Genomic DNA, 26497 nt, shown 5'->3' on the forward strand with positions numbered 1-26497 from the left:
ACTGGACAATTAAATCCAGTCAGTGGCTCAGTAACACTCTTGTATAACACCCTGAGTATGTCAACACCTGTAATAATACTTTCATGCTTGGCCTGTGTCCATAGCTTGTCACAAGATAAGATCCTAATCTCAAGAAGAACATATACAATACATTAGGTGTGAGTAAGCTGAGTAAAAACAGACTGAAAACAGTTGATCATTAAGTCCTAAAAAATATATCAATCAACAACATATCACTCTGTCTTCCCACACAAATTGTTGTCATTATTAATCCAATCTGAATTGTGTAAATGCACCAAATGAATTGTATTTCAAAACTGCGACACAGGGGATGGTCCCAGGCTCATGTGCAGAGACAGAAAATGGCGCCAGCAAGTGATCTTATTATGGCAACGGAATAAGCACAGGTGGTGCCCAAACTGATCCAGAAAACCTCCCAGTCCTTGGAGACTGTGGTGGAACAGAGGACACTCAGGAAACTGCTGGCGATATGGGACCGTGACTCCCCCTCCGCAGATCATCTTGGCTCAACAGAGGAGCACTGCAAGTGACAGAATGAGGCAGCAGTGATGCTGTGGGGAGTGCTACATAAGGTTGTTCCTACCTTCAGCCATTACACTCTACAATGAGTCACCCTATGTCGGGGGGGGGGGGGGGGGGCAACTGTGTCAGAACCCACTGTGCAAAGGAGTGGACTAACTTCTCTGGAGGGGCACTGGCTGACATGGGTTGCGGCCTAGTGGAGATATTTTTGGAGCCAAAAGAGAAACAAGAGGAAATTATATGAATTACGGAAATAGAAACTTATAATTTGTAAATTATAAATTAATAATTATATATAAATGATATTACAGAACATCAATAATATTCTCACAAAAGCACAGGATACCAGCGGTAAAGCTTACTGATCAGGACAGGGGGGAATGTTGCCGTTAAAATTTGTTAATGGGGGAGGGGGGGTATTGCGTCAGAGGATTGATAGGTCAAATTTAAACTAAGCTTAGTCTTGAATTTTTTCATACAGTTTATCATTGTTCTCTACATATCTGTTCACAAGTTGCCTCCCACTTTAGCGAGACAGTATCAGACAAGAGAGATGTAATGTTAGTCTTGTATCTTTGTGCCAGTCCGCTTTGCAGTGAACAGCTGGTAGACTCCAGTGTTATAAGAAAGCTGGGTAGCGCAAGTCTCAGAGTAGAATAGTCTATTACAGCTGGAACGGGGGCAACTGTCTATCCTGAAAACTGTTAATAAAAATGCAAATAACATTCACATTGCTATTATTAAAATAATCATATTATGTTATATTCTGAAATGTAACTTAAATGGAAATTCTGTCTTCATGGGGCCCCTAGTTTTTTTTGGGGGGGGGGGGGGCAGACAGCTGCTTACCTTTGCCTTATGATAAGTCTGCCCCTGAGAGTCTAATTCTAATCATTTCTGAGCCATTACTATGGAATTCTATGCAATACTTCCCCTGACATTCTTCGCAATGTTACTGTTGCCTATTACTTATTGTTACTGTCTGATGATTTCTAAATGACTTTCTGCTGTCGAAACGTTTGTATTGTGCTACTGTAAACATGCAATTTCCTTTGGGATTAATAAAATATGTCTGTCTGTCTGTTATTCAAAAACCCAACAAACACAATAAGAGCAAGACAGTGACCACAGGAACCACTGCATCACAGCACAAGCTAAACTACTGACTTCTAAGATCTGGGATATGAAGATGGAGACACGGAGCATAAATAAATCACCGCATGTGGGAATAATTAATTACTTAATTGACTGATGACACCCCCGCAGGTCTCCACAGCAGAGGGCTGGCCCCATGCAAGCTGCATGATAGTGACAGAAATGGCAGCTTGATAATCAACGACACCGAAAGCAGGGGGCTGGATCATGAAGCAGGATTTCTTGCTTAGCCAGATACCTTGTTGGATTTAAGGTGGCCTGGGATAAATGTAAGTGAATGGAGATAAAGGCCATATACACTGGGGTACCTTAAATCCGAAAGCAAGAAATCCGGCTTCGTGATGCAGGCCCCTGGTTTAACAGGGTTTATTTTTAAATGTGATATAACTAACCACGGGCACGTGTGCTGGTGAGGAACTCATGGTAAGCTTGGTGTGTAAACTGGGAACTCTCTAAAGGAAGTCACACCTGGAAAGACAATCTGAGCAGGTCAAAGTGATGTTGAGGCTAATGAAAGCATAGGAATAATGCGAGGGTTGTCTCTCAAGTTTTCTCTCCTGTTTAAGTTGCAGAATTGTCTCATGTATGACATGTTCTGGGTTTCTGACCTATGATTCTGGATTTCCCTTTAGTATTCTGTTTGTGTCTGATTGACCCTGACTAAGGACTTGGAGATTTGAATTTGTTCCAGCTTCGTGAAATGAACTCGCTGTTTTGGATCCTCACTATCTGGAGCCTGTCTGGTGTGCCAGGTGGAAGCCCACCCGTAGGCGAATGCAGTGAGAACATGCCGACTCAGCACGAATGGAGGGTGTGACAGGTGAAAAAGCAGCTTCTCTCCAAGCCCTAGTCTTAAGGCTGTCAAATATTGCGCCTGAGGGCAAATGATCGTTACAGAGAGTAACAAAAGGGAACAAGCGAGCTCGCAGACGTGGACGAGTAGTCCAGGCACGGGTTGACCTGGAGCCTTCCGCAGGGGCCGTGTGGTTTCCTTATAAGGCCATCTGATCAGACGCCGGGCCTCCATCACATCTGGTAAAGGCCCATGCGGCCGACCAAGACTGATGACATCACAGCCAGGAACGGACGTGATTGGCTGGGAGCTCCTGTATGCATGATTCAGCCTCCAGGCACAAAGGCTGAGGGGCTGCTTTACACCGCATGAACACGATGCTGCATTTTGGTTCTAATGTGTCAGCTCTTAATGTCCTCTGAATTCATGCGAGATGAAACGTGAAAAGGACAGAGCGTGGTGGGGGAGTGTAGATAGCACCAAAATTGGGGTCAAATTCATAAGAGTGGTCTGAGAAGCTCTTCTCATTCCGGGCTGCCCAGCAGATCATGTTTGGTTTAAGATAAGATAAAAGGGCCCCTTCAACACAGCGAAGATGCAAGCCATTTTTTCTAGTTCATGCACGTCATAAGTCTATTTTTACATCGAACTCACAGGCATTACACATTTCTTACCCCTTTATAGAGGGGGACATTCTCTTTAGTCAGTGCAAGTTACTTATTCATCCATTCATTCATCAATCTTAGAATGGAACAGCCTGGAGCCTGTTCCAGGACCAAGACAAGGGACACACTTCCTATATATGTCAGTAATATTATTTGCTTAGAGGCTGAAAAGTTAAACATAAAGCATCCATTTCATAGCAAATCCAGCTGAACTTTTAAACCACACAGTTTTGCTCTCTGTTCAGGAGTGAAACAGGGTTCTGGCTCCATAACATTGTGGAGGAACTATAAGGTGCCTCCCATCAGCCCTCTGGGTCTGCCTTCCGTTCCATGGCAAATGAACTCCATGCCCTTGGCTCAGAAAATACGTGAATCCATCCAGGGGCTTGCTGCTGCTGACCCAAGCACTGTGCCGCGTGAAGTTTCTCCAGGAAGATAAACTCATACATCTTCCTGCTTTCCACACATATCATACACCCCATTGTCACCCCCCTGCTCGAGCCTGACAGAACTGAGTAAAAACCTTGTGGAATACCTTCTGCAGACCATAAGTAAAGTGCCTGAGATCATCATACTCAATTCCCTAACCTGAAGATTGGAATTTGGTGGGAGGGTCTTTAATCACACCACTTCCTGATCAAAGTTTCCCGGAGCTTATTCCAGGGACCATAAGGTCTGTGATAGATTCCGGTGTATCTGCTATGATACTCTGTGGGTAATACAGAGACAACAGGCTTAACTGCATGTCTTAAAATAGTGGAAGGAAACTAGAATACCTGAAACAACCAGGTGATTCATGCAAACTTCAAATGTACAATAAGGACAGTATGTGGCTCTACGCGTTTTCACTCTGCGGCAGTAATCAGATGGTTGCTGGTGGAGGTGGAAAGTTTATGTTCAGAAAGTACAAATCCAGACCAAGATTTTGTTTCAATCAACCAGTTGAGTACTGTGTGAATGTGACTCTTTATACTCAAATGGTTGGTTGAAACAAAATCTTGATCTGGATTTGTGGTTTCTGAACCTGAACTTTCCACCTCTGTTTGCTGGTTCAAATCCTGCAGCAGACATAGTGGTTTCTTCATTAGCCTTTGAACAAGGCCTTTAACTCCAATTGCTCCAGGGGTTGACTCCCCCTGCCTACTCAACTGTATGTCACTCTGAATAATAGCATCTGAAAAATAAAAGTAAAAAAAAATATTTAAACCCCGAAGCTGGAGGTGTAAGGCCAGAGTGCCGCCCCCATCCATCTACAATATGCAAGAAATGCCTCAGAGCCTAGCTGGAAAATAACCGTTAGCACTCCTTAAGCATGGGAGTTTGGTTTGGAGGCTGGTCTCCCAACCCTACTTGCCGGTACACTTACATTAGTAGTAAGTAAAAGTTTCACACTTCAGAAAGGATGTAAGTGATATATTTTAAACTAGGAGAAGCCTCACCAGGAGCAGACTTGAGTTGGCTGGGGTATTGCATTATGGGAATCCGGCTCCACCCATCTCTGGGAATCCGACTCTACCCATCTGTGGGAATCCGGCTCCACCCATCTGCCAAGAGTACCCCCCACCCCCATTTGAAGGCGATTCACTGGAGGCAGGTGGCCCTGGTAGTGGGATTTAGGATACACCCCGGCAGCGAAGAGCTTATGTTTTATGGGCATATATGATCCTGGCATGGCTCAGTGGGTAGTTCTATTGCTTCACACCTTCTGGACTGGGAGCTCAAATCCCACCCCCAATCTGGGTGTAATATGGTGTATTCTCATCTTCACTCTGGTTTCCTGTAATCCAAAAACATGCAGTTAAGTCAATCAGTGTTACTGCCCTGTGATGAACTAGCATCCTGCCTAGGGTATGACCCTCTGTTATGACCTGTGGTTGATGGAATAGGCTCCATGTTCACCATGATACTGTAGTAGATAAAGGATTGGAAGATGGATGGAAGGATTTGTCAAAATAAATAAAACGGTAACACCATACTCAAATTATGGAATCTAAGGCTGCTCATGAATGAACGCTGGTCTGCATTCCAATACTGAGCACAGCTTGAGAGGTCTAGTGGGAAAAGGTTCACAAATGGCATGCCGGTCACGAATATGAGGTCTAATACATATGGTTGTAAATGGCTGTTAAATGTCAGCATTAATAATAGTTATTGTAAGAGCTCTAACGTTGACAGGACCCATTGCAAGGTCAAGAGGCTACAGGGGTGAACCACTGGAAAATATGTCATATCTATCCTCCGTCTCCCAGGGTGCACTGCTGCCTGGCTGGCCACATCAGAAGTCTTCCTCAAAAAGACATGCTGAGGCATCTTCTAGACCCCTTCCCACTTCAGAAGGCTTAAGTTGCAGCATGCTATCCTTCCACCCCTGGGTCTTCAAGGCTCTGTTATGTCCAGTGGCACACTGCGTGACAGATGTCCACAGTCACGGCTGGCCCGGGCTGAATGTCACCCAGCCTCGTTTTACGGTACTGGAGCCACGAGTTGGATGAAGACGAGGTCCTAGTTTGTTTTAGCTGATGGATTCTGATTCTGATGGATTTCACCTTACAGATTTCTGTCAGCTTGGCAGGTTTCTCTGTCTCCCAGTTAAGCACTGATCCCTGTGCTGGATAAATCGGATCTACACTACAGTATCAGCTCTCTTTGCATCCTCAGCTGGAGTCTATACCCAAATAGAACCAGCACTTTTAGTCTCAAGTGCAATTCCTCATGTCTGCATATCCAGTGCTTTTTTGTATTATACAGTGTTTACCCCCATTACCCATTTTTACTTTCTACATCTCACCTTTTTCGCCCTCTGTTCTACAGGACCCAGGTTAGAATGTCTAAGAGCTGCTAAAGGGCATCTTCTGTAACATCTCCCACCTGCAAGATATAGGGGTATCACATCTCTGAGGTGAAGGATATTTTGCCAGTAGATGGAGGTCAGCGCTCTCCATAAGCAGGACAATGAATGAGGATGGGGTGTGATCTTACGGAACATGTCTAGTTTTCCAAGGCCCTCATCAGCCCTTCAAGGAGACCTGGATTAGCACAATGAAGATGCTTGCACACATGTATCTAGACATGCCTTCAGAGTAAGAAGATTAATGCAGTTAAATATAAAGGACCTGGTCAGTCAGACAGCTCTCCACAGCATGCTAAGGACCTCCCAGACACAACGAACATGCCGTGGAATCATAGGATTCCAGCAGAGACCTGCAAGCTGTTGGGTGAAGCTGATCCATCAAGTATAGTGGCAGCTTGGGGAAATAAGAGAATGCACTGTGCCGCAGTGATGCTTCCAGAGAATCAGTTCCAGGGTCCGTTCATCCACGGTGACAGTAAAAGGGCTGAGTACCCTGACCCGACCCCCCCCCACCCCCCAAGGCTGCCCAGAACAAGATATAGCCCCTTCCATTGCACCCCCTTCAGGGCTCAGCAGACGGCTTGGCACTCTGCAGTTCCTCCACACTACAGCTAGTCACACACCTGCCGGCTCCACGGACAGGAGGTAGTAGTTGGGGGAGGGGGGGTATGGGGGAGGTGGGCGACAAGCGTTGGGGTGCTGGAATCAAATACGGCAGTTAGGTCTTAGTTAAGAGCAGCGGGAGTGAAAGCCTGCAGTTTTTTTTAAAGCCTTTCTCTTTTAAACACTCATCAGCTTGTCCTTCAGATCCTGCTCTGAGAAGGACCCCTGATTAGTTTGCTTCTGGAAGATTGTGGTTAAAGAATCACTTCAGACTGAAGCCGCCGCTGCTGGAAAAACCATGTTGAAATGGGCAAACCATGAAGAGGGAGGAGGACGGGGGGCATTTGTCAGGCTTTCCCTCTACAGTTTACTGTGTTGCTGTCTTCAGATCTATGGGGGAAAAAAACACAAGAGCTACCTTACAAATGGAGAATAAAGGTGCTCCATGTCACAGGAACAAAAGATTACAGTCACCCAGCATGCAGCCAAAATGGTACATGTGTATATTAATTATCATTATGGTTGGAATAATATTAGCATTTCATAGAAACGCATTATAATCCTTGTATCAGGGTGAGAACAAACAGGGCTAATCTCCTCAACAGGCCGTGAGGGGATCATTAGCCTGGTGTCCTGGACACATTCTGAGCATGTCCGACTCGCCAGGAATAATCAAAAGAAACAGAACGGAATAAATCTCCCTTCTTTACCACTCCCCTGCTGCCCCACGGCAGTTGTCCCTTGTCAGAGCGCTCTATGATTACCACAGGGCTTAAATAACTCACCAAGTGCCCAGGAGGGGGCTTTGGGGTCCCCACCATGCCCTATCCTGCCCCGGGCAACTCCTCTAGTGGATGTTACAACATACAATGGGTCTAGTCAGGCCAGCCGAGCACATCTGTTCATTATAGATATGGCGGCCGTTACCACCAGGGTCAGGAGATTCACAGGTTCCTCTCGGAAAACCTCCACACAATGGCTCTAAAGGAAAGGCATCCATCTGAAAATACATCACCCCCCTTCTTTATGCTGCACTGGGCCATATAAATTGCAGAATGAGCCGTTGACTGTATAAAGGCCACTGTTGTCCATTGTCCACAGTAATCGTTTATACCATACTGATACTCGATGATTTCGAGGCATGGGCGGGCTCAGGCTGACATTTCACATCCATGTGAATAAACATAAAGAGCACAGATTGACAATTTTTTTTTTTAAAACAGTCATTATCTGTCAAAAACTCAATCTTCTGAGCGGCAAATAGATCGATGGGCCGCAGTGACTAGAGGATGGAACAAAGGATTTTATTCGGCGCCCCTGTGGCATGAACAGGTAGGCAAATAAATTGATACACAAATACACATTTTGCTCTCCAACTGAAACAAGCAGCTGATAATCCCCCCCCCCACCCATCCCCCACCCCAGAGTCGAGCTGTTGCTCCTGGGCTCGTTCTGCTTCACGGAGAGCAACATTACTGCACATGATGATCGATTAACAACACGTGAGCAGACCACGCTCCTCCCCAGAGAGTTCCATGCCCACAGGGTGGTGCACCATGTCAGTGGGATTAGGGTTAGTTATGAAAGGATTCCTGATGAGAGTACGTCATTCCCAAAAGGCTGCATGAGCCTCTTGAGCAACATGGGACAAAAATAACTCCCACTGAGGCTTGCTATAGCAGTTAATCTCATATCTGCCGCCAGGACATGGGGTTTGAAGGGACCTCTTAAGTGTGTGTGTGTGTGCTGGGGGCCTTGTGTCACCCCTTGTTGTCGCTGGGGGCCACCGATGATGAGGCTTGAGGCTCCTTGGCCTCCACATTGCAGGCGCTGTGCGGACAGGATTGAGACACACAGCATGCACAATGAGGAGGAGGAGAAGCCCAAAGTCGGCTCCGCCCCTAAACACATTTGGCTCCGCCTTGTCACATGACAAAGGTAGAGCGATTTAGTTCTGGCACCACTGATCATCACTATTCAGGAGGCCCTGCGTCTTTGCCGCACTTCAAATCATGGGTACCGTTGGCAAAAGGGATATTAAACTGCCTCCTGTCCGTCCAGTTACTCAGTTCGTATTTTTCCCATATTTACAATACCACAGAGCCCTGAATCTCCTTATTAATTAATTACTGTCCCTTTTATGAGGCTGACCTCTTCTACTCTCTGCCTCATTTCCACTGCAGATCTGCAGAGCTATGAGGGAAGAATAGCAATTCATGTATATTTAATTGCGTAAAATGGCAAATCTACACTAACGATGTAAAAAAAAAAAAAAAAAAGTTTTATTTCTTCCAGTCCGCCTCAGAATTTATGAGTGATTCTTTGAGTCATGACCTTCTGCTCATGTCGTATGATGAGGAGGTGAGAATAGTGACACAAGTAGAATGACATGTTTCCCTTTCTCTAGTGAGCTGAGATGCACAGTCTGGATGCGGCTACTGGCCCCTGTTTGTGGCAGAGTGGGACAGGGGTACCCTTGGGGATTAAGCCCCGTCATGGTGCCCCTTCTTGGAGGTGCAGAGGAAGACAGCCATTGGAAGGAATTTACATTTTAATTTCCTTAACGAACATTTTCATCCAGTGCAACTTGCACAACTGGCAAGAGACACCTACCAAAAAAAGAAAACCTAGTTATTTAAAACCCCCTTCGAAAAGGTCAAACAAATGCGACAGAACAGTACTTTGAGCAACTTTTAATTATGCTTGATCTAACTTAGTAACAGGTTCTGAAGAGTTGTTTTTAACAAAAGAAAATATAAAATATGAAATCTTAAAATAGCTACCTTTTCTGTCAACCTGCTTCTGGTCACAGACATGCTGGAATAAAACTGTTGAAGTTTCCAGTAATATGAACATCTGTTGTTCTTGAGGTCTGCCAACTTGTTTGAGTAAAATAAATTTGTATTCTGTTTAACAGCTGGAGAGATTTAAATGCTTTTCTTTGATGTGCAGGAACCTACCAGGAACAAGGACAATCGAACAGGGAAAATACCGTCTTCGTTGACTGCAGTCAGATTTTCAACATGTCCCTCAACTGTATCACCGAAAGAACTCAAGTCCTCTAGAGTGCCAAGACCCCCGAGCCCACACCAAAAACCTCTAACTGGGGAACTATTATTGATGTGGAATTGTACTGTCTCAACATTCCTTTAATCTCTACAAGCTGTGAAGACACAGGAGATGCTGCATCAGTCTATCCATCCAAGCCTGTCCCTGTTCCTTCCAAATTGGGTCAGTCTGTCCCAGTTTGTCCACTGTTGTCAGTCTTTACCATTCCTTACAAGCCCATCAAGCTTCGACAGTCATTGATTTCAGTCTTTGTCCTGCCATCTCAGGTTGTCCTGGTTTCTCCCACACTGTCTGGCTTTCCAGCTCACTTAGTGACACTCTGTTGGAACATATTGTTTCATGCCACAGGAAACCATTAACAAGCGAGAACTGCGTAAATAGACAGTGAAGAAAGTAACAGTTCTTTAAGACGGAAATGTCATTGAAGAATGTTGTGTGTTGCTTATATTTGCTCGGATGGTTTTATCCCTCTAAAACTACTCTGAAACTAAGATTTTAGCTTTCATGGTTGTCCTAAACAATCAGGAATATCCCCTTTATCGGATGATGTCTGAGGAAAGGGAAGTGTGGAACGTTTCGCTAATTCCCACTCTGCTAAAATCCCTGCTGCCTTTCTCCGCAGGGGGGAAACGGGAAACCTAACCCTTCTGATGATACTCTTTCATCATCCTTTCCCCCCCTTACTGCCATATTGTGATCGAAAAAAGAAACGTGGCTTTTTTTGCTAACAGGACATGTGTTGCAGAGTCATAAATATTTGATTTTATCAGACGGCGCCCCGAAGAAAAAAAAACATGCAATTTCAGCAGCTTAGAAAAGGACCAGGAATGAGAAGAACATGCTGTATCAGAATCGCTTTCTACAGCCAGTCACGTGACTGCGATTTCAAACCAGATATGATCCAGAAGGTCAAAAAAATCAAGAGGGCAAAAAAAAAGTCAGACTGCAATTTTTTTTTATGTGCGACAGAGAACAAAAACCTGATCTTTAACAAATCTTTAAAATGCTGGGAAGGGAAACTGGGAGGGTGGACTGAGGGACGGACGTCGGCTGAAAGCCAGGTTTGCAGAGAAATGTGGCTCAGAAGCTCTGAGAACCAAGTGAAATAAACATCTGGAGGGCCTGATGCTGGTGGCCTCGTACCTAATGGCACCTCAGCTGACACAGGTAAGTAGTGCAGAGAACCCAAATCCCAAACTGACGGTCAGACCTCCGCTCGGGTCATGATGGCAACAGGCCAGAACAACGGCAGGAAAAGCAGCGATAAGAAAGCAGCTCCTCTGGGAAATGGAAGAAATTAGAAGAGTATGGTGTTCAGTGATGCCGCCTTGGCCACCGGGAAACACTCTCTAAACATTCCTGCGGGGGGGGGGGGGGGGGGGGGGGCGCATTTTCATCGGGCCATTAGCTCCACATGAGGGAACGCTTCCAAGTGAGGCTCCACAAAAGTGTCCCCGGAGGTTCAGGGGGGGCCATGTCACCTGTTTCGCTTTTGGCACAAAACGCCACGGCATGTAGACAAACGCCCCGCTGATGGAGACCCGCTGGTACAGCGTTTAATTCAAAGCAGACCATTCATTAAGGAGTCAGGTCTGTTCTCTTAGGCTAAACATTTAATCACAAAGAAGAAAAGCCTCCAAGGGAGAATACACTGAGAGAGAAGCCGGGCCAATCCCCGACCCTCCTGGGTCTGGAACAGAGACAAATGAAATAGCTGCGAAGAGCAATTTGCCAGTAAATATATGTTTCGAGTTGTGCATACTGCAGATATAAACCTTGGCTGCCTGCACAGTAAGATTTAAAACAATTTAGCCAGTGCATTAAGAGCAGAGATTTCACCAAGGCAATTACAGAGATAGCTCAGGTAACTGGACTAACCAGTCCCCCGGGATGACTTGGAACAGTGAGCCAATCCATCCATCCATCACTGCATCAAAGCAGTGAGCTCAGAGCCTATTCCAGGAAGCCGATTTCTCCATCTTCCATTATGGACAGGGTCACCGAAGGCAAGGGGTCACCCTGAATACAACAGAAGAGTGATATCTGACTAATCTTCATACGGAAAATCTCTCTTTTACTACCCCATCTTGCTCTGCATGAGACATACATACCCAGGCCAGAATAAGCTTGGGGGTCCCACCGCAAGGCGAGCCATCCTGCAGCCCCTCTAGGGCTGGGAGTTATGGGTCTTGGTCTGGGCCCCAACAGCTGCATTGGTCTGCCAGCCCCAGGATTTGAACCGATGAGCTTCCGATCATAGGGAAAAGTCCCAACCCACGGAGCCACCCCCCACCAGGATAGTGCACTTACACACACTCAAGCACATAATCACAAACGATAATCAAATTAAAGACACAGATTAGCTTTCCTGCACGCCTGCAAGAGAACACAGAGTACCCAAAAGAGCAGAGCAGAGGTCAGATCCGAATCCCACAGCCTGGAGGGATGAGGATTTCTAACCACATTTGTTTACATATATTCCAAATTAGACTTAATGTCTCACTGGTAATATTGTCGCTATTCAGTCATTCATTAGGCAGTCACTCATACTGAAGAGTGGGGCATTCTGAAGCTTGCAGGCCTCAGCAAGCAAGATACCGTAATGCACACAAAGCACCCGCCCTGGCTTCATTATCCTCCTTCTGATGGCATGCTTACGATCATGCACTCTTCTCCGAGGAGGAGGGATCTGTAGAGGAGAAGGGATGGCATCTGTGGATGTGTGTTACTGTCTCTGGAGCGCCGGGTGAGACCCAGATGAGGCAATGTTGCTCTCGTCCTCAGGGTGGAGACAATAGTTGAGTCTCAGGAGACTGGGGACCGGGGAGAGTACAGCACTGTCCCTTGCTGGGTCTCACCTATTTGTCAGCTGCCCAAATTGTCATGGGGCATGCGGTGAGGTATGGTGCTGATACAGGCGCTGAAAACTGACAGAGCTGCAAGGTTGATATACGAAATAGCTTCTCAACCGGGTGCCCTGTGAAGGCTCCTGCCCACTCCTCATCAAGGGCACCTTCACCAGACGGGCAAACATCCCATGGATGGAAATCACGTATTTTAAGGAGCGGTCTTAACTCGAGAAGCTGCTTAAAATTCCTGCCGAATCTTCTCACCCATTAAAGAATTTGAAATAAGAATTGCCCTAGCAACACCCCCCCCCCCCAGGTTGGGAACTGAAAATAGGTTACAAATTGGAACAAAGAAAATACCTGTTACAGGGTACCCAATTTTTTTTTTTCAAATTTCGGTTCTGTTTATCAATTCCTAAACATTATATATCTGCGAGGATGTGTGTGGCTATCTGCCAGGACCTGTTTGATGAATACGTCATGCATCAACACGCTACAGCCATTTGTTTAGACACAAGCTAGCATGCCTGACAACAGTGCGAAAGATAGACTGTGAAGAGTCAAAAGTGTAGTTTCACTTTAATAAAGAAAATGACAACACTCGACACACATCAAATCTGTTCTTAAATTACATGACTGCTGACATTACTGATGCTGTTTTGGCCAAAGTCTATTTATATACTAGTTGCCCCAGCATTCTGATGCATTAACGTTAGGTTTGGAAAATCACATCAGCTCAGCCCAAATAAACACATTTATTTCACATGGTGTTACTTTCTTTACTTCTATCCATTCACTCATTTGTCAGCTATTTATTTAATGTAAAACTTCCCAACTACAGTCCATCCATCCATCCATTTTCCAAACCGCTTATCCTACTGGGTCGCGGGGGGTCCGGAGCCTATCCCAGAAGCAATGGGCATGAGGCAGGGAACAACCCAGGATGGGGGGCCAGCCCATCGCAGGGCACACTCACACACCATTCACTCTCACATGCATTCCTATGGGCAATTTAGCAAGTCCAATTAGCCTCAGCATGTTTTTGGACTGTGGGGGGAAACCGGAGTACCCGGAGGAAACCCCACGACGACATGGGGAGAACATGCAAACTCCGCACACATGTGACCCAGGCGGAGACTCGAACCCGGGTCCCAGAGGTGTGAGGCAACAGTGCTAACCACTGCACCACCATGCCGCCCCCCAACTACAGTGTTTGAACATTATACATTTTTTTAAATAGAGCAGGCAAGAATGCCTGCTGGTCTCAAACATGGATTGTGGCAAATGCTGAAATATGTGGCTTCACTGCACTATACAAGAAAAACATAAGGCAGAGTGCAATACATACATGAAACTAATAAGCTCCTCAAGGGGCTGTACATCCAAAATTACCAAACATTCAAGGCAGCATGGGATCGATCTGAAAGAGTGCAAGCGTGTTTGATGCCTTGCGGTCTCCGATCCGGAATGAACCATCTTCAGGCAGCAGTAGCACTAGTATCTCAGAAGCAGGGGCAGCCAGCCGTGATGCACCACTCTCATTGGCATTAGAGGGAATGGTGACCAAAGAAGAAATTTGAGGATTGTCACAGAGTGGTGTGGTGAAAGGGCTACAACCCTTCCCAGCTGTAGAATCTCCATCACTTAGGTATAATCCCTCCAGAGATAGTTTGTACTGATTCCTGCCAGGTACAAGGAGGAAACGGTAAACAATTTATCCGAGCTAAGTAACGTTAGCAAAGTTGTGTTGACCAGCGACAGCTGGACAAGCATCTCTCAAGACCACCATCTATGTTGTGGAGGGAAAGATGAAACGAAATGTGTTTAAATCACAGCTGACAATCCCACAAACATGGATGTGGTAATAAAAAGTTAGGATATTTTGCACACGCATTAATCTTGGGGTACAAAGTGCGTACTCCGCAGCAGCAGTGGCAAAATGGACAATCAAGAAGATGAACAGATCATCCATGGGGCAAAGATAATGTTCTGAGAGAAACAAGTCATAAGTAAGTTTCAATGAGTTCACTTCATGTTACCCTTTTATGGGCAAGGACAACTCATTAGTGCGTTTACATTTTGAATATCTTAAAATTTTTAACATATAAATACTACGTCTTTCTCCATACACTATATAAAAACTTGATCTTCTCTTATAGATAAGACCATGTACATTGATTTTCTGTCACAAAGAAACAAATTCTCATTTAACAAGACTCAACAGCAAACAAAACAATGCACATTTAAAACATTAAATACAAAAATACGCAGTAGAATGTGGTTAAACGTTAAAATTGTTAAAGGAAGACTTTTACTATGCATTATTATTTTAATATCATATGTGATTTTCCTTGTTTGTACTTCGGCCCACCTGCCAGGGAGGCTGTAGTGTCTCCGCTTGAGGAGATGTTTTGCTGCTGAGGATGACCTCAAGGTAAAAGTTTTAGCCAATAACATTGAACAAGGAATGTCCGTCTGTCCAAACTGACGTCGCAGATGTACAAAGAGACGCCACCAACAAGGACATCTGTTGACACTGCTGCCTGGTGATGGCATAGCAGAACCACATACCCTTTGCTGTCAGAGGTGGCCTTTTCATATTTATGCATGCAGGCCTCCTCAGCCCTGAGTGAGAGAGTTTTCTTGAATGAGGGGGACACAGTATGCCCAGAAAGATCACACATACTACCAGAAAAGACAGATATGCTCATTTTCCCAACAAGAATTGTTAAATTGCTTTCATTTTTATCATTCCCTCTGTTGCTGAAGTTGACTTGTTGTTCTGGTTTGGTTGCTGGCAGGAGTTGTGCTCTGCACTGAATTCACTTTAGTTAGAATTTTACTCTCATTGCTGCTGGGACATCCTGAATGTTCAGAATAAATATATTTTTTGTTATCTAAACATTTTCCCACCTTTTTTTAACTTGATGGAAACAAAATTGGGAATCGATAAGAACCGGAATCATTAAGCAAAACCGGAATTGATAAAATTTAAACGATACCCAACCCTACCCCCCAGCTCAAGCCCCTACAGCCCATAACTCACTTGAGTGAATACAGCCCATGCTGGACAGCAGAGAAGCCCTAGCAATTCATTTGTGGCCAAGGTTAAAAAGTGTTCTTCAGACAGTATCACAGACCATGACTGCTTCCTGTTCCTTCTGCCCATTACATCTGTCCATTCATGCTCTGTAACTGCTCATCCGGCCAGGGTCATGGCCCAGTCTATTGCGTGCCTCCTCACTCCACCAGCAAATGAAGTGAATGGCCTCATTTAAACAGCAAGGGCTGTGAGGGGACCGCTCCCCTTCCTTGTTGAAAAGTTCCCCCTGAATTGTTCCAGTTAGTTACATGAGGCCCCCATCCCTCTGTGGATCAGCAGGCCCAGGGGATGCAGAAGATGCGGGGAACAGAAATATAGAGAGAGGCGGACCACGAAGAGTGCCTGTCTGCTCATGGAAGGGTCTGCACCACCGCTAATACCAGGAACATGGGCGTTGTGCAGACTCGAAAACAAAAGGGAAGGTGCACTGTGCTCACACTCTGCTCAGCTCCTGAGCATAGGGCCGAGATGTCAAGGAAGTGAACAGCGCACAGCCCTAACACACTAATGTTACACAGCAGGCCACAGCATCAGTGGTACCCTGCTTTATATACTTGTGGACACTTGTGGAACAAGCCACCATGTCGTCTGTTATCCAGTTCAGTGCATTTGGAATTGACAAACAAAGCGCAGTGTGCATTCCGGGGCCACTACTTCCTGTCCTGTTCATCAGAACGCCACATTTTTTGGGCTGCATCGTGGTTGCCTCCATCCCGGAGGGAGATGTGGGCTGGACCAAGTCTGTCAGGTGATGACTACGCTTTTTTACCTGCTTGAGACACTGGAACATCGAGTCGATGGCTCTGCTCTCTGTCTGTCAGTCTTTGGGTAGTGCAAGCCCCGAACGGCATAGCAGCCAAGCTTCCCAATGCAGACACACGCGCGCTGCAGAGAGGTCCTGCCACAGATGCAGTGGGGTGTGAAATTGCGAGAGACTTAGAGCAGTACAAGGGAAAGGTAGCTGCAACCTAGGATTGAAACTGTGTCTGGCGTAGCAGGCATGGTGGGAGCAGCTCTACACTACACTCTGCTGGATGTGCAAATACTACCACACCACAGGGCACTGACTGAGTAAATACCTCCGCACTGCAGTGCATTGTCTAAGCAAATGCCTCCATACTACCAAGCACTGCCTAGGAAAATACCTCAGTGCTGTAGTGCACTGCCTGAACAAATACCTCCATGCTACAGAGCACTGCCTGAGCAAATACCTCCACGTTGCAGAGCACTGCCTAAGCAAATACCTCCACACTGCAGAGCACTGCTTGAGCAAATACCTCCACACTATACAGCACTGCCTGGGCAAATACCTCCACGTTGCAGAGCACTGCCTGAGCAAATACCTCCACGCTGCAGAGCACTGCTTGAGAAAATACCTCCACACTGTACAGCACTGCCTAAGCAAATACCTCCACACTGTACAGCACTGCCTGGGCAAATACCTCCATGCTGCAGAGCACTGGCTGAGCAAATACTTCCACATTGCAGAGCACTGGCTGTGTGAGTGAGTACAAGGGCCCCTGGTGAGCTGCTTAGTGCTGTCCTTCCATGAAGTCTGTACTACATTGTTGTAAATCTGACCCATATCTCAACATGCCACTTGAACCTCACTGCTGCTGGAAGGTGTCACTCAGAACACAATATGATAAGAGTCTCCTGATAAGTGTGTGCTGATCTCCTGAACTGCTTCTCCGAGGATATTTCACGTCAGGTTTCTTTCAATCTGGGATTATCGCCTGTTCCATGGAGAAACACAGCAGGAAGCATCTTTCGTAAATATAAAAACACTCAGAAAGGATGTTGGATCGCTGTCTAAACCAGTTGCTCATTAGTGAGGGGCTTATAAATAAGTGAAGGTGGCTGACAGCGCCACCATCAGGCCTGAGTGATGGCTTTGGCTTTCCTGCCTTTCTACCACTCAGGAGGGTGTATGCTAGACTGGGGGGGCCTGGACCAGTGGGGAGAACAAGCCAACAGAAGGAAAAAAATAAGTTTAAAAAATCAGCAAGAGAGTAGAGGAGGTGAACGTAACAAAACAGGGTGTCCTGCAGCCAGCTGGCAGCTGCCGCTCTGCATAGATGCTGCTTCCGAACACCGCTGTCTGTAGACTGCAGCCCAGAAGCACTGGCAAGAAATGGAGAGGAGATCGTAACGTCAGACGTGCCCCCACCAAGCCACCGCTTCTCACTGACCAGGGACTGGTGGCGACTTGCACCCCCCCCCCCCATTCACCCCCCAAGCAGACTGTCAGTCCGGACAATGATGAAGATCTAATCGCCGTCGCCCGCAGATGTGTCCCAATGGAGCCCCAGCGGCTCACTGATCCGAAACCCCCTCTAAAATCTTAACTTAGGAGGGAATACGGGGCTTTACATAGACCTCAAGGATTTACAGAAGTCCTTTCGGAAGCTGTTAACATCGTTATTTAAATCCTACGCTGCTGCTAGTCAGGCCGCGCTGCAGGTGCGGGTCTGGAAATTCCTATATTCCTTCCTCTGTTTACTCCATCCGAGGTCTCACAATCACAGCGTTCATCGTGGCCTGTCTGTAATCCTCACCCCACAAGAAGGGAACAGCACTTCCGGGGAAAGATTTGGATCTTTTTAAGAAGGTGCACCAAACCGATAAAGATGTGGAAGTAAAAAAATAAAAATAAAAAAAACGTTTCTGCCGGCAGTTCGGATCACTCCCAATCTATCACATTCAGCCGGCGATATAAATCACAGCCAGACAGCAATTTACTTCGCACATTACTGCACTGCAAAATCTCTCCGAACACAAGCAAGCAAAGCTTTAAGGAAAGCTAATTATCACTGGCTTTAGCTGTAATTTAATTTATTTGTGTGTGTATGGTGTGTGCATGATGCGTTATAATTTGGGGAAAAAAACACCGGTCAGTTTCTATTTTTGAAATAGCTACAATATCTGTGTGAGTCTAATTACTGGTTTATGACAAAGGGGGGGGGGAGACAAAATCACAAAAACACCCTGTATGTTGGCCATTTATGATCGTCTGTGTCTATGTGTGTGCACGCATTTGTAATTATTACATTGTGGGGACCAGATTTTCTGTAAGTTTTCACCTTGTGGGGACATTTTCTTGGTTCCCAAGGGGAAATTCAATTAAATAAAAATCTGTGAATGCAATCAAAAAATTTAATAAGCTAAAAGGCTTTTTTTGGTTACTTATGGTTAAGGTTAGGGCTGGGTAGGGGTTAAGGGTGTCTGTTGGTATTAGGGTACCCATAACATAACCATTAGGGTATGTGTGTTTGTATGTGTGTGTGTGTGTGTGTGTGTGAGTGTGTGCGAGTGTGTGCGAGTGTGTGCGAGTGTGTGCGAGTGTGTGCGAGTGAGCATGTGCCTGTGCTTGCAAATGTCATTTTAAAACTCTATCAGATATTCCATTGCTGGCCATCCTACAGGTAGCTCAAAGTGCTTGAACATCGGACAAAAATAAACCAGCATTAATATAGTATGTACTATAAGCGATCAGAGTGGCCAACAGGTGAACTTAAAAGTGCCCAAGCTGTTATATACGTAGTGCAGTGCAGGGTGTATTCGTTTTTCAAATCGCTGACAAAATTGTTGATGCATGACAGAGTGCTGTGGAGCATTCCCCTATTCCCGAGGCTGGTCTTTAAAAAAACAGACTGAAGATTTCCAACCAAATGGTCTCCAGTCGCCATTAACTACAATAGAGCCCATCTGTCCATCATTCCAACCATCTAAGTCTAACAAGAATCCAGTATAGGGGGGACCCGAGTCACCAGCAGGGTTTACCACCACTCAAACCATACATTTGAAGTGTGCCCCCCCCCATCACTACCCTGAGGGGGAATGGCAATTTTGAATTGTGCCCCAGAAAGAACAAACCCCTGTCTGTATCCCTTGCTTATCCCAGGCATCATAGGGCAGGGGGACACCGTGGACAGGATGCCAGTTCATCGTAGGGCAGGGGACACCGTGGACAGGATGCCAGTTCATCGTAGGGCAGGGGGACACCATGGACAGGATGCCTGTTCATCGTAGGGCAGGGGGACACCATGGACAGGATGCCAGTTCATCGTAGGGCAGGGGACACCGTGGACAGGATGCCAGTTCATCGTAGGGCAGGGGGACACCATGGACAGGATGCCTGTTCATCGTAGGGCAGGGGGACACCATGGACAGGATGCCAGTTCATCGTAAGGCAGGGGGACACCGTGGACAGGATACCAGTTCATCGTAAGGCAGGGGGACACCATGGACAGGATGCCTGTTCATCGTAGGGCAGGGGGACACCATGGACAGGATGCCTGTTCATCGTAGGGCAGGGGACACCGTGGACAGGATGCCAGTTCATCGTAGGGCAGGGGGACACCATGGACAGGATGCCTGTTCATTGTAGGGCAGGGGGACACCGCGGACAGGATGCCAGTTCATCGTAAGGCAGGGGGACACCGTGAACAGGATGCCAGTTCATCGTAAGGCAGGGGGACACCGTGGACAGGATGCCAGTTCATCGTAAGGCAGGGGGACACCATGGACAGGATGCCAGTTCATCGTAAGGCAGGGGGACACCGTGGACAGGATGCCAGTTCATTGTAAGGCAGGGGGACACCGTGGACAGGATGCCAGTTCATCGTAAGGCAGGGGGACACCGTGGACAGGATGCCAGTTCATTGTAAGGCAGGGGGACACCGTGGACAGGATGCCAGTTCATTGTAAGGCAGGGGGACACCGTGAACAGGATGCCAGTTCATCGTAAGGCAGGGGGACACCGTGGACAGGATGCCAGTTCATCGTAAGGCAAGGGGACACCGTGGACAGGATGCCAGTTCATTGTAAGGCAGGGGGACACCGTGGACAGGATGCCAGTTCATTGTAAGGCAGGGGGACACCGTGGACAGGATGCCAGTTCATTGTAAGGCAGGGGGACACCGTGGACAGGATGCCAGTTCATCGTAGGGCAGGGGGACACCGTGGACAGGATGCCAGTTCATTGTAAGGCAGGGGGACACCGTGGACAGGATGCCAGTTCATTGTAAGGCAGGGGGCCACCATGGACAGGATGCCTGTTCATCGTAGGTCACATACACATATGTCACAGGCAATTCAGAGACATCGATGAATTTAACTGCATGTCTTTAGACTGCGGGAGGAAACTGGAATTCCTAGAGAAAGCCGCACAGCAGGAGGAAACTCCACAAACACAGAGCCAACAAAGGGATTCAAACCACCTATCCTGTAAGCGTGAGGGTACAATGCTAACCAATGATCGGCTAATTAAAATCACCCGGTGATCTATAACGGCAATGCTGGCCCCTTGTCCACCCATCTTCGGACCTCAATACACGGCTGTGGCGTTACCTTTCAGCATTCATTACAACCTGCACTATCACACGGCGCCTCTTCAGAGAACGGCCCAGGTAATTTGATCGCGAGATGAAACGGGTTTCGGTGTTTGGGTTCAGCTTGATTGGCTGAGATGCCAGTCAGTGTTAACCCTCCTGACAAACGCTTTCTTCCATGCTAGTACTAGCGTCAATGCTTGCCAGGTCCTGAAGGTGTGTGCGTACATGCTCAGCGGAGGAGTTGAGGGATGCTTCGATAACTAAATACGAACAAATCAATGATCAGTTCTCCAATCACCCTGCTGGTATGTAGATTGCCATTAACTGTTTCAGTGCTGCGATTGCAAAAAATATGAAGGTAAGGACGTGCTCGGGGAAGTACCAAGAAAGCAATGCATGAGCAACGAGCAAATTAATCACAAGTCTTAAGTATACAGGAGAACTTAAATTTATCCAGCTGGTCCTGATTGGATAGGCTGTTAGGGTTTTTATATGGAGAGCTGGTTGGATTCAGGACGATGTGACAAGAGCTGACAAGGAGGCAAGAGCTGTGAGGCGGGACACAGGCTCCTTTACACATTAACATTTTGGTAGTATTTCGTTTTCCATTTTAAGATATTCTTCTTAAACTTTTTCACCATTCAGACTTCTGACAAACGCCATACCCCTGTTTTTTGTCTCCGGTTCTGTAGTGTATTGTTTTCATGAGGTTAAACCCACGCTTCTGCCCACCCTCTCTTCCCTTGGGCCAGACCACTCTGCTCCACAATCCATTAAACTAGATAACTCATTAGATACCTACTTAATGAAAACTGTCTGAAGGCCGCTTTTCATTATAGTATGAGGTGCCCATTTTTGTGTTTGGTTTATGTTTATGTTCAGAGACACAACCACACACACACGGGCACACAGACACACACGTAGAGTTGGCCCAGTAATTCAGCCACTTTTTCAGTTCTTTAAAACAGTAACCCATACACCTCATGACCTCCTTATCATTATCTAACACGCCTTCTTCAAGGTCTTGCTATCTCTCCATTTTAATTTTTTCCAGCTTGCCATAACCACTCATTAAAATCAAATATCATTAATAAGATGGGTGACACAACAGAGGTAATAGACATAAAAATGTTCCCTTGCCTTGCTGGGAAGATTTTGCTAAGGGTGTCTGCTGCTCAAGCATAATGGTGCAAAACCCGTCTAGATTTAGGGCAACTGGAATATCAGTGACCATTGACTAATGGTCTCCAGCTCTGTAGTAGGATGTGAGTGTAATTCAATCCCAGAGGTCTGTGTTTTAAACATGCAATACAATGGCTCCATGTCTATTACCAGCATATATTTACATTTTTGCTAGCTGTATATTTTAAACAACTTTATAATCCAACTGTTTTGGGAAACAAAAACATTAATCAAGATAACAAGCGTAGGCTGTGGAATTTACACACATGTCTCCAATCTGAGCACAGCAGATCAGATGAAGGGAACCCAAAGAGCAACCAGTACAGCAGAGATGCCCACAAATCAAGGGAGAAGCCAAAGGCGAAAGGCGGCAGCGAGGCGACCAGACTCCACAGGGTAACCGCAGCCAAATCGTGTCCCTGACAGCAGTGTACCACTCCACGGAATGGCTCTCGGAATTCAGAAAAACACTAAAACCCACATCTTCCCCAACACGCTGATAGCAGCCAGTTTGTGTCTCCTGAATGGAAAGGAACATAACTTTGCACTTTCTTTAAAACCTCATGAACCCCCAATATGAAAGCAACCTTTCCCCACGCCTGTTTATTTTTCGGGCGGGCTGTCAACTTTTAATATCACATTATTCAAATCGTGCACTGACAAGTGAACTTCTTTGGATAAAGGTGTCTGTTGAATGAATTTAAAATAACGATAAAATGAAGTTAAATGCTAAATGCCAAGGTTCCTGTACTTTTGTGCGCTAACCATGAGAACTCCGCTGTGAGCCGGCTAATCTATTTAGCGTTAAGCATTTGTATGAAAAAAAAAAAGATTATAGGAATTAGATGGAAAGGAGCTCTCTGGTTTAGCTGTGAAAACAGTTTAATCCCCTCGCTGTCATCTTACATCTAATTTTTTAATGGAGTTAATCCTTTCCACACTGGATTATATTGACACCAGAAAAAAAATCTATACATCTGTGTTTATATCTGGTAATAGGGTTGTCATCTGCTTTGTAAGGTAAGCAGTAGAAGTTCAAACCTCCACCGCCTGCATGTCTCTGGCAAAAAGGGTGTGAACTTGGTGTCCAGTGTCCACTATGACCATTCCAAGTGTCTGGTGTCTGCCTACAGGTCATCAGGTTCTGCTCACCGCTCCCAGAGGGTTGCCATGGCAACATCAGAACCCCCCCCCTCCCCCCCACCAGCACCACCACCCCCCCTTTGCTGGCAGCCCATGAGTTTGAGCTCCTGCAGTGCCTTGTTGAAGATGAGGAGCACCTGCAGGGGGGCGTGGGGGGGGGACTAGGGTGGGGTTTGAAAGATTGCAGCGTGGTGCACAAACAGAAATGCGTCACAGCAGCATTCGCAGCCCCAGCGGGCACGTGCAGGGGGGGGCTGGCTGGCTGGATGGAGCTCGCTGCTGTTCCCGCTGTGCAGTGGCCTTGGCTGGTCCACTCAACAGAGTCTGCGTGTCACTGTGTGAGCGTGTGCTAAAGAGCCTTTTCAGCACACTGCTCACAGCCCCCAGGTTCTACCAAACAGATTTCTGCCATCTTTATTATCCCCTGCACTCACCTTACCAGCTGCTCTTATTCACAGTGACCTACACAGCTCAGGACTTTACCTGTTCCTGTAGGTAGGTGTCGAATTGGAGGTGACCCACACATCCAGGGTTGTGGGATCGAATCCTACCTCTGCTATGTGTGTCTGCAGCTTGAATGTCCTCCCTGTCTATGCCTTGCTTTCCCACCACAGCCCAAAAACACCCAGTTCAGATACATTGGTTGTTATATTGTCATAGTGTTTGACTGTGTGTGCTGCCAGTGATGGACTGGCATCGCATCCAAGGTGCCCCCTGCCTTGTGCCCTGTGCTGCCTAAGATTACTCTGGCAAAGTCAACGCCCTGAAAGAGTTCAGAACAGCAGAAATGTGGTCACAGTAAAACTTACTGAGAATAAATTTAACCATTCTTGAAATCTGACCCTCCATTTAATGCAATAGTCAATTTTACTGTTCACTACAAAAGGCCAGATCCAAAAGCCAATATCCAACCATTTAAACATATTTCCATAAGCATAAGGTTTAAAATGACAAGGTACAGTATACAGGGCATCCATCTTTCAAAGCAGCTTACCCAGCACAGGTTTGTGGTCACCTTGGCGCCTATCTGAGGGAGCACAGGGCATAGAGCATGGGACACCATGGCTATAGCATGCCAGTCCATGCCAGAGCACATGCTCACACATACAGTCAGACACAATGGGCAATTGAGACACCAATTAAAACAGTGTGTTTTTTGACTGCAGTAGGAAACCAGAAATCCCCACGGCATACTCCTTCACGGAATCAGTGGTGTTTGCATTACCCCAGACCATTTCCCCACATTCCAGCGTAGAGCAATGCGACCGTTTTCATATTTTCCGCTTTAGGCGTAATGAAATAAATAATTCTTTATAATATAAAAGTGATAGCCATAAATGTCTACAATATTCTTACTTCAAAATGTGACAGAATCATTGAGAGTTTCATCATGCCATGGTCGCATGAGGATTTTTTTGGCAATTTCCAACGATGACAGTCTAACGGCGAAATCGCAAAGGGAGCACATCTGGAGTCGGCTGGTGAAATACCGTTTAGGGGACAAGGGGTCTCCTCTAAAATGCACCGTCTTTTTCAGCCACCAACGCTGCCATGGAGTATCTGTCGTTTGCGCACGTCCTTAAGCGCTCGCAAATTAAAAGGACAGCTTCGAAGTATGTTTCACACCCATGCACCATGCGTCACATTACTGTCACAATACATAAGTTGTGCGACACGTGCCGCTTTTTTAAATGTAAATCGACAAAATAAAAGTCAGCACTATGCAAAATGCGATGCCTTGCTCTAGGAACAGAGTTGGGTTTTTTTTTCTTCCAAAGCGCGGTTGCCTGTTTTTTCATTCATAATTTCTCGATGCTACTGCATTTAACATTGTTAAATAAGTCATTGTATCTCAAGTTAGGGTACAGATGGCACGGAGAATGGCAGAGTGACACATGCACCTGAAAAAATAAGGTAGTATTTGCATAATCGAAAACACTTTTTCTATAAGGAAAACCCATGAGAATTTGAACTCGGGTTGCGATATAATACGCAGAGAAGTTAAATGGAACCATATTCTAGAAATTAGACTGACTGGTACTCGGTGCACAGGTGGAGTAAATGAGGTTTAAATAAAGCGCGCGGACCATGACTAATCTCAAAGATTTAACATTGTAACAATTTTGCATAAACGCAGAAAAAAGGCAAAATCACGAGTAGGCTACATTTTTAATCATTAGATTCTGTAAAGCGTTCAACATGGTACAGAAGGCTATAGAATTCTTGAAAAGCCATTTTCTACACAGAATTGTGTTTTGGGAACGTCACCTTACTTGTATACGTGTAATCGATAAATAACTGAAAACTTAATTGTTTACGCAAAATATTACCTACAGGTAGAAAGCAGTCTTTCTGTAGTTGTAATTTATTTAGCCCTAAGTACAGGAAAAAATCTCAGGTTTTCCCCACCTAAAACGGAGCGTCCAATGCGTAAAAGGAACGGTTATACCACAATATATAGAAACGTCGGGTGATGACAACGACATTATCATGCCAACACCCTGACCATTAACTTCTATGCCTAATCGCTTTCCCACGGGCTTAACATTGTCTACACTTTGACGCATGACTGAGTTGAAATGACAAAGTATATTACATCATACATCAGTATTGCAATACATTTGTCACCGATACATATACAGCCACATATCAGATCGTTGTCTAATATTGCGTTTTGATTCTCGTTTTGAACCAAGTGTGTGTGAAAACCTAACGTTTTCGTCAAATAAAAACGGTCTAAAATACCATCCGAACAAGTAAAAAGTTTTTCTTTTATTAATGTGTGAACCCTGCCACTTGCATATCGGAAGCGTACTCCCCGCAACAGAAATGCAAAGAAAAGCTACAAGTATCATTTGTCTCAAAAGCACAAAAATCCTACCTGCGACGCGAATTCCAGACGCTACAGTTCGTAAATTCAGATCGCCGCCGCAGTATGTCTGGTTACTTCATTCCGCACCTCTAATTCCGATACATCTACAGTCATCAGCTAGAGCACGGCGTTGGGTCCACACTCAAACCAATGAATGAAGAGACAAGAGAGTCGTCGTAGGACCGCAATTTCAACCATCAGCAGCGTACATGTTCGGGCAGTCTGTGAGCTGGCTGTGGGCTGCGGTTAAAAAAGCCTGGCGTGGGTCCAGGACGGACAGATAGGACCGGAGAAGCAGATCGGAAGCCCCGAATCTTCCTTCTATACGGAAGG

The 26497-nt window shown here is 46.0% G+C and overlaps 1 protein-coding gene across 1 annotated transcript in view; it reads right to left on the reverse strand.

The window, feature by feature from the left end:
* The window catches only part of htr2cl1 (5-hydroxytryptamine (serotonin) receptor 2C, G protein-coupled-like 1), a 55471-nt gene extending 29199 nt beyond the window's left edge, over window positions 1-26272 (reverse strand). The window contains exon 1 of the mRNA XM_049028781.1: window positions 26174-26272. The gene's annotated coding sequence lies outside the window, so the exon portion shown is untranslated. The remainder of the gene's footprint in view (window positions 1-26173) is intronic.
* Window positions 26273-26497: the final 225 nt, after the last annotated feature.

Source organism: Brienomyrus brachyistius, chromosome 10 (genome assembly GCF_023856365.1).
Source record: "Brienomyrus brachyistius isolate T26 chromosome 10, BBRACH_0.4, whole genome shotgun sequence".
In the NCBI taxonomy this organism is placed as follows: Eukaryota; Metazoa; Chordata; class Actinopteri; order Osteoglossiformes; family Mormyridae; genus Brienomyrus; species Brienomyrus brachyistius.